The sequence below is a fragment of the Bos indicus x Bos taurus genome, chromosome 11 (assembly GCF_003369695.1).
Source record: "Bos indicus x Bos taurus breed Angus x Brahman F1 hybrid chromosome 11, Bos_hybrid_MaternalHap_v2.0, whole genome shotgun sequence".
Lineage (NCBI taxonomy): Eukaryota > Metazoa > Chordata > Mammalia > Artiodactyla > Bovidae > Bos > Bos indicus x Bos taurus.
The window spans coordinates 20679807-20689871 of NC_040086.1; positions in this window are offsets into that span (position 1 = coordinate 20679807).

A 10065-nucleotide genomic window follows, 5' to 3' on the forward strand; every position below is an offset into this window, starting at 1 on the left:
AGTCCAAACTCTTCAAAAGAGTTGACAAGGCTTTTCATGATCTGGGCCCTACCTATGCATCAAGCCTCATTTTTCACTACTCTGTCATTTCTTCCTTCATTCTTTCATTTACACAAACGAATTTTGACACTGTTGTGTGTGCTGAACAGACTACTGATGAACAAGACAGACAAAATTGGTTTCCTTGGGGACTTCCCTAGAAGTCCCGTGGTTAAGACTCCATGTTTCCAATAAAGGGGCTTCGGGTTTGATCCCTGGTTGGGGAACTAAGATTCCACATGCCGCATGGTGTGGCCAAAAAACAAAATTGGTTTCCTTCGGTTTTCTTTCTTTCCACACCTTACACAGGCCTCTTCCACCACAAAAAAGTGAGCATTCAGGAGCCCAAAGATCTGTCTTGTTCAGACTATATCTCCAGTACCTAAGCCAGTGCCTAGTAGGGCCTCAAAAAATAGCTGAGAATAAATGAATAAATTAATTAATTAATGGGTTACAATTCCGATTCTATCTACTGATTCACCTAATGTTTCTACACTTCCAGGTCTTCATTTTTTATAAATAACTATATAACAAGATTCTTATGGGATTAAATCAACATACTGAGAGGATTTTCTTGACACTTAAGATAGCCAACATTATGGAATGTTTCCTGCTCAAAGTACTTTACATATGCTAAGTCATTTAATCCTAACAATAATCTTAAGAGATAAATGCTAATGTTACTTTCATCTTACAAATGGAGAAACTGAGGCACTAAGAGATTAAAAACTTGCCTAAGTGGCAGGACTGGCATTTGAAGGCAGGCAGTCTGGGTCCACAGCTTATGCTGATACCCACTGTAATGGTGTTCACCTTACAGACTGCAAATTCCTGGAGGGCAGAATCCATAGTTTATCCACAGCCAGGTACTTTGGGATTCTTCTCTCAGGTAGCATAAATTATTTTAAAAGCTATTTCTGCCAAATAAACAACTTTTAAATGTTTAAAATCCTGTTACTAAATGGGCAAAAACATCCACAGACTACTCACCAAAAAGAATGATCAAATTATGGACCTTAAACATATAAAAAAACATTTAGCTTTACTCATAATAAGAGAAATGCAAATTAAAACAACACTGAGACACCATTTTTCACCCATCAGGTTGGCAAAAAATCAAAAGCTGACGATTACACTCAGTTGGCAAGTATGTTGGGGAACTCAGGCACTCTCCTACATTGCATCCTCACTGGGAATGCAAAATGGTATAACCCCTATGGAGAAGAAGTTGGCAATATCCAACAAATTTCATTCACATTTGCACTTCGACATGCCAATCTCGCTTCTGGGCATTAACCCTGAAGATACAACTCCAATAATCCAAAAAAAAATTTTTGTGCACAAGGTTATTCACTGTAGTGTTATTTGCAGTTGCGAAATACTGGAAGCTAAATATCTGAGCATAAATGATTGGTTAAATAAGCTATGATAATTCTTCATGATGAGCACTTCTTAACTGTAAAGAAGGAACAGGAGGATATCTATGAACTGATACAGAGTGATTTCCAAGAGACATTCGTAAGAAAAAGCCAAACTGCAAAAGAGCCTCTGTAGAGCCTACCTATTGTGCCAAAGGAAAAAAATAAGAAAACATACATATACCTATCAACCTATCCAAAAAGAAACTTGGAGAGGTGAAAAAATAAAGTTAGTTGCCTCCAAGGAGCTGGGAGTAAGGGGGATAAGGTAGAAGTAATACAGAATAGAGAATACCTTTTTATCTAGTGTTGACTTCTGTTACATGATCAAAAAGTAAAATCAACAAGGGAACAGGGTGCTAAAACTGAAAGCAAACCAAAAAAATGATTGTTGTTGTTATTCAGTCGCTAAGTCACGTCCAACTTTTTGCAACCCCATGGACTGCAGCGACCCAGGCTTCCCTATCCTTCGCTATCTCTAGGAGTTTGCTCAAATTCATGTCCACTGAGTCGATGATGCTATCTAGCCATTTCATCCTCTGCTGCCTTCTCTTTTTGCCTTCAGTCTGTCCCAACATCAGGGTCTTTTCCAATTAGCCAGTTCTTCGCATCAGGTGGCCAAAGTTTTGAGCTTCAACTTCAGCAGACGTGTATGTACATGAATATATTTCCTAGTTTTGTCCACAGAACAGGCCTATAAGCACAGACACCCAAGTAGCAATGATCATGACCTAGTGCCCACTCTTGCTCTTAATTCTATTCCCTACTAAAAAGAAGTAGAGTCCTTGGAGAAATGACTGGTTCCAGAGCTGGGGTAGGATGCATACAAGGTGAGCCATGAGCATCACCTTTGTGGCAGAAATGAAGGAAGTAGTCAAAAATATGATGGCGCATGTCTCAGGGAGACTTTCCTTCTGAGTCTTTTAGGGAAGGAAAGCACAGGTTACTGTGTATGAGATCTAACGGGAACCAATTGTAAGATCTTTTTAACCTTAATGGAAATGTATAAGACAGACAGAAACTTCCCTTCCTGTAAGAGTCAGAGATTTGGGTAACCATTAATGAAAACTGTTACCTTGATTCAGGGGAGGGACAGCAAATGGATGGGGCAGGGCTAGAGGAGGGGAACAAGAAAACAAATGTAAAACAAAGGCCACAATAGAAAAGTTGGATATTGCTGTGGCTAAAATGAGATAAATTGCTCTCTGAGAATGACGAAGGTTGTGATAGAGGAAAATTGCATCTCTGTAGACCTTATCCTTTCAGTGATGTGTTTGCTAGAAATTTAATTTAAGGTACATACCACGTTTGCAAATTGTTGCTCCTTTATGTGAAGATATGTGTTTTTTGTCCAACAGTGGTTGGCAGAAGATGAATGAGTCATTTCCCTGAGGCTACGGGAGACTAAATCTGGACACAGGCAGGACTGCTCCAGGGCCTAGTTGACAAAATGAAGAACAAGGCTGGAAAATTGGTCCAGCAGCCTGGGGGCACCAGGGAGCTTGACCCCATCAACTGGCACCTCTCGGTGGATTCTGCAGGCTCCTCTCACTGACCTCGGGAGCAGTGGCCACTGATTGATCTCAGAAGTTGCACAGCCACTGTGGCTAACCAACCAATTTGCCACATCGGCTTTGGTTTTCTTTGGGATTAACATTTTGAGGGAGGGGCCTAAGAGGAAATTTTTGCAGGGAAGGAGGGAAATCAAGGTTCTTGCTGGAACAGCTGTGAACAGTAATATAGACTCTGAGTTATTGATTGACAGGGAAATGTTATTTCTATCCAAACCTAAGCCAGAGTCATTGAATTATATCTTATAAAGGAAATCAAATGAAGAACATCAAGGGTTCCATGAGGCTACTTCTAGTAGGACCCTGGACATGCGTACATGCCTCTCTGATACAGCCAGGCTGGTCTCATGCTGAGAATTGTGGGCATCATGAAAGGCACTTGCTCTGCATGGAAAACTGTGGGCAGATGGATTTCCACCCAGCTTGCTGCATAATATTAGGTGTCCATTGTTCTCTGAAGCATGGGACAGCTGTCCCTCATGAACGTGACAGGAAATAGTGACCCTTCCAATCCATATTCATCCTTAGAGGTAATGATTTGAATCAGGATATGTGAGCATCAGAGTCACTTAGTGAAAAGAACACCAATTCTGGAGTTCAAACTCCAGCTATACCGCTTGGTTTTATGACCTTCAGAAAGTTAATTAACTTCTTTGATCCTCGGTTTCCTCTGCTATAAAGGTCTCTTCTTGCCATTTTTTCATGATGATTACAGACAATATAGATAAAGTATTTAGCCCAGTGGCTGGCACATGACAATAAATGATAGCCATCATGATTATTACTCCAATCAAGTCTAAGAAGAATTGAAGAGCAGGAGCATATTAAAAATGATAACACCTATAATTTTATTTAGTCTATAAAATCTCTATGAGGTAAGGACTATTGACACCATCAGCCTTTTACAAAAGAAGAAACTAGGGCTTTAAAAGTTGGCATAGGGACTTCTCTGGTGGTACAGTGGATAAGAATGTGTGTGTGTGTGTGTGTGTGTGTGTGTGTGTTAGTCACTCAGTCATCACGTGCCTTGGAGCAACTCAGGCTGTGCACCACAACTAGTGAGCGGGCATGCTGCGACTACTGGAGCCTGTGCACCCCAGAGCCTGTGCTCCCCAACAAGACAGGCTGCTGCAGAGAGAAACCTGCAAATCGCATTGAAGAGTAGCCCCAGTTCGCTGTAACTAGAGAAAAGCCCACGGAAAGCAACAAAGGTTCAGTGCAGCCAAAAATAAATAAATAGAATTCTAAAGAAAAAAATAAATTTAAAAGGTGGCATAAATTGTTCAAGGCCACATGCTTAGTAAACTGAAAAGCTGAGATCTAAATGCAGCTCTGTCTTCCTCCAGAGTCTATGTTCTTAACCATCAATCTCTGGATAACACACTGGCCTCAGGGTTAGACGCTGGAAACACTATAATCATAAGAACCATTTATGTTGATCACTAAACAGCTTCTGGATATCCAGGAAACTTTCAAGTGGCTGGAATGGAGGTAAACAGAACTCCAAGTCCAGAAAAAAGGCACCCAGGAACACCGTGACAACAGAAACATTACCTGAATGTTCAATGTCTATGGAATTCACAGATGCTATGGAGTCTTGTGGTCACTAAAATTGTTTAGTGATAGGAGAAACAAAAATCCAAATTCATAAACTGGACTTGATGGCGTACATTTTGAAAAGTAGGTAGTGACTTGGTTTTTTAATTAAGATAAGCATACAAAAGAACACTGGTGGGAACTCTTTAGGAACTACACTGTAGTCAATAACATCTTTTCAAAAATAACGATGAAGGAATGAATGTAGCCCCCAGGGTACACAAAACATGCCAGTATCTTAAAGCAAACAATGCCACGTGCTTTCAGTTCCTCTGAGAACAGGGCCCTGAATGATACCCACCCTAGAGAGCTCATCCAGACACAGTTTACAGCACCCCTCCCCCATCACTCCCATCCTTAGGAATGCCTTCAAAGTCAGTGGGAAATCCATGCTTCACGGAAGGAGCTGCACATCCTAGCCTCTTCTAAGATTAAGACAATATCCACTTGGGCATATCACAATCAACGTGTTCAATATTTTCTTTGTAACCAGAGAGCAGTCAGATCTTTCTCACACCCAAGCTTAATTCCAGACTCCCCAAAACTGGTTGCCAAGTTGGCAGGCAAAACACTCCACCTTGATGATTAATTAATAGAATTAATTGTCCCTGTTGTAACCTACATAATCCTTGGATTCACCACCACCAGTGTAATTCCATCATTATATTCTAACTGTTAAAGCTGCACTTCACTTCCAACACTGCCCACCCTTCCACCCCCACCTCCCCAGCCCAATGCCATTTCTCCTGACCCCTAATATTCTTGAGGTTGGTCTTCTGGTATAAACACCAAGAAAGTGAGTTCCTTATTTCTTTTCCCATGAGAGTTCTATGCTCAAGCTGAGATATCTGCACGTAATGCCGTTGCCACTTGATCTGATGGCAAAGCTGTGATTCATGGGGTCGCAAAGAGTCGGACACGACCGAGGGACTGAACTGAACTGAAATGAAGCTTGTCCTGATTGCCCTCCCAGAAGGTGAGCTAACATAAATCATAATGAAATGATTGTTATTTTGACATTCAGTTTTAGGGTAATTTGTTATACAGTAATAGACAACCAGACCACATGGACACAGCATACTACCAGTGTGTGAACATATATAGGTAGTAAAAGTATAAACTAGTACATAGTAACAGTAAAGATTGAATTCAGGATATCACTCTGGTATAGTTGTTTGCTTTTGCTGTGTAGAGCAGTGGTACTTAATTTGTTGTTGTTTTGTTGTGTTTTATTTGACAAATAAACAGACGATACAGATGATATACAGCATTTGCTTACAGGTCAGTTCCCTTACGACGCATGCACAAATACCCACTGGAGGCCACTGTCAATGACCGTGGCCATGCAACTCCCATCAGGAGCAGATCCAGGATTTGTGGGGTCTAAAGCATCTGTAAATTTGAAGAATTTTTTTAAGACAACAAATTATGAGTTAAAATTAGATTTGAAAGTAAATTTTTTTTTAGTGAAAGTGAAGTCTCTCAGTCATGTCCGACTCTTTGCAACCCCATGGACTGTAGCCTACCAGGCTCCTCTGTCCATGGGATTTTCCAGGCAATAGTACTGGAGTGGATTGCCATTTCCTTCTCCAGCCGATCTTCCCAATCCAGGTATCAAACCCAGGTCTCCTGCATTGTTAAGTGGGCCATTTTTAGTCTTTATTGAGTTTGTTACAATATCGTTTCTGTTTTAGGTTTCAGGTTTTTTGGCCGCAAGGCATGTGGGATCTTTGTTCCCAGCCAGGGACTGAACCATACCCTCTGCATTGGAAGGTGAAGTCTTAGCCACTGGATCACCAGGGAAATCTCAGAAAGAAAATATTTATTTAGAATGAGAAAAGGAATCCCAAGAAATCACAAATTTTGTAATGTTAACACTTCACAAATATACAGGAAAATTATATATTGATTAACCTCATGTCATACATCCCATGGGCTTCCCAGGTGTCACTAGTGGTAAAGAACTTGCCTGCCAATGCAGGCGACTTAAGAGACGCAGTTTCGATCCCTGGGTTGGGAAGATCCCCTGCAGGAGGAAATGGCAACCCACTCTAGTCTTCTTGCCTGGAGAATCCCATGGACAGAGGAGCCTGATGGGCTATGTACTACAGGGTTGCAAAGAGTTGGACACGACTGAAGTGACTTAGCATGTACATATACATCTCATACTTTCTTTCTGACATTTTTGGCTGCACAGTCTTTGATTGGCTTTTCATATTATATGACTTGGAGTATCATTTTACAAAAAGAAAATAATAAGACAGTTAATTTCTCCTCTAGCAGAGTTAATAAAAATTTCATTTATTGATAGCTTAGGAAAGTCTCTTTCAGCTTCATAACATTTTATTCCTGGCATGTAAATTTTTAGGATTACTGTCAAATTTGGGAAAATCTGTCAGGTCTCTTTCATGTAGGAGCTTCAGGTTTCAGGGCATATCAAGTTTGGTTTTTAGCAACGAATCTCAAATACTCTTCGAATTGAAAATGCATCAGGGGTTTATAACTGTATGTGCTGCTTTTCTCAATAGTCTTAACAGGAGAGAAATTCCATTTTTCATCATCATTGATGAGGACAAAATCCTGTTTTTATAATTTTACCCATCTAGTGGTTGGAAGAATTTTCCAGAGATTAGTTTTTGGCTCAAGACTTTTCCACATCGTTTTTCCTCTGCTCCCCACATACATACTGCTGATGCTGGGCCCGTGGGACACTTTAACTCCTAACCTTGCATGTGGTTCTGTCACCTTTGAGCCTGAGAACAGGAACAGAGAGACAAAGGGTACATGTGATCTGCTCTGCCCCTTTCAGACTTATGTCAAGAAGTCAATGTTAAACAGAAACCAGAGGGATTTTGTGTCCTCCCCCTTATTCAGTACTCAGGGAGTGAACTCGTCCACTGAGTGGCCTTGCTCCTTCAAGAAATGGTCATAGCAGATTAAAACTGATGGTGCAGAACTTCCCAGGCAGTCTAGTTGTTAAAACTCCAAGTTTCTCCTGCAGGGTACTAGAGTTCAATCCCAGGTCAGGGAAGTAAGGTCCCTCATACTGCATGGTGCAGCCAAAGAAATAAATTAAGATAAAAACGATGGACATGGGGATAGGTGGAAACAGGGCTTGGTTATTCCTTCTCAGTATCCATTGGCTGGAGTCTAGCCATCTCCACGTACACCAGGGAGGACTAGGAAGGCAGCTGAGTTGGGAACCAGACATCATCGTTTGTGAGTACAGCACGTTCAGCCTAAGCTAGGAATCAGATGGAGGCTGCAGGCAAGATTCAGACAGGTATGCCACACCGAGGTGACCTGATCAGCAAAAAAAGAGCACTGGGTCCTGAATACCCCAGAGAACAGAGCACAAGCAGATCAACTCCAGCTCCACAGATGAGTGCAAGGGGCTTAGGGAAGAGGAGCCAAGCCACCTCACAGCACAGTCCAGTGAGGCCCCTCACAAGAGCAATGGGACCCAGATGTATATCTGGGAACCTCCCCTCAACAACTGGTAAACCTGAGTAAGCTCTCTACTCTGCAACCCTGTTCCTTTAGCTAAGTGCTCTGGGAGCAAGTAGAAACATGGAACCTAACATACGAGAATTAGATCTTCAAGTCACAGGAGAGGATCCCTGGAAGCCTCTACTAAGACTTATAACAGCACAAGGCAAAAAATTGTTTTCTATTTCTTTAATTTTGTATCTATATGAGATGATGGATGTTCACTAAACTTATTTGACAATCATTTCATGATGCCTGTTAAGTCAAATCATTATGCTGTACACCCTAAACTTATACAGTGCTGTATGTCAATTATATCTCAATAAAACTGGAAGAAAAAAATAAAGTGCGTTTCTTGTACACAGCAAAAGAAAAAAGTAACATTTATCAGGTACTTACACACGTCTGGTAATTCACGTTACCATAATAAGGTAATATAGTTATATTACTTGTTTTTCAGTTAAGCTTCACAACTCCAAAGCAAAGGTATTCTGTTTTACACCAGGAAGCCTGAGGCCTAGACAAATTAAATAATTTGCCCACGGTTTGTTGTTGTTGTTGTTCAGTGGCTAAGTCTTGTCCAACTCTTTTGTGACCCCATGGACTATGGCCTGCCAGGCTCCTCTGTCCATGGGATTCTCCGGGCAAGAATACTGGAGTGGGTTGCCATTCCCTTCTCCAGGGGATCTTCCCAACCCAGGGATCAAACCCGTATCTCCTACATTGGCAGGCGGATTCTTTACTGCTGAGCCGCCAGGGAAGCCCTGCCAAAGGTTACACGCTTATAAAATAATGGAGGGTCTTCCCAGGTAGAGCAGCAGTAAAGCGGAGCTAAGGCTTTAAACCCACTGGTAGAACTTGGGAGTTCACACTTGAAACTATCAATTTTGTTTTCCTATAGCAACTTGAGGAACTCCAGGTGTGTGATACCAATAGCTCCTTGGGGGTGGCCTGACTATCCCCCACTACAAGTCCCTTCCTTGTCACCACATGCCATCAGTGGCAGATCTCAGAATGTAAGACTGCTGTTCCAGTGTATCAGGTGTAGTCTGCTTCTCAAATCCAGAGCCCAGACTGCCTCAGAGGAGAGTCACCTGTTGCTGGAGAAGAACTTCACATCAGCCGCCACCACCCTGTGGATAGCACACTGAGCCATGCTGGCAGTGGCTGACCTCACCCTCCATCACGTACACCTTCTCCACTCCATTCCAGAAGCTATGGTGCATTGTAAAGGCATGCTCAACTCCCAGCACAGCCATGTTTTAATCCATGGAAATTCATCCTTAAACATAACCACACTTGCTAAGGGTAACCCAGAAACTGCAGCAGCCAGGGCTCCAGACTGCAATTCTGACTCTGTGATAAGAATCCTTGAAAATGTATTTAGCCTTTATGGACTTTCATTTCCACCAAACTGAAGGGGGTGCGACATACTGTTATCATTTATAGGCAGGTGAATTTGTTTTTTCTTGAGCAAGTATTCATGTTGGTGTTCAGGGTTCTTCTCCTCCTAGCCTTGCCACCTCCTCCAACACTCCCTCCTGTCAGCATCTACTTTCTTCAGAGCTCTTAAGGCAAAGCCATCCCCTTGCTGGCAGTGCCAATGGAGAGAACTAGGATCTGGGCCAAGCCTACAGACTGCTGATGCTCCTAAAGCCTCTGGTCCACTGGGTACCACAGCTGAGAAAATTCTGTACAGAGATAGAGAGGTCAGGCTGCAACCAGCCCTGCCATGCTTTGTTCGAAGCAGTCCTGCCTGTGCTTAAAGGCTCCCAAGGTCTCTCCTGAATGGAGAGATTTCAGTTTTTTCCTCCCACTTCTCACTGCCTCAAAGTCTCATGAAGTCATTTCTTCTCTTTCTGGTCTCACCTATGGAACATCATCACTTGGCCTAGCCTACCTTAAATGTACTCAGAACCCTTATATCAGCCTACAGTTGGGCAGAATCACCG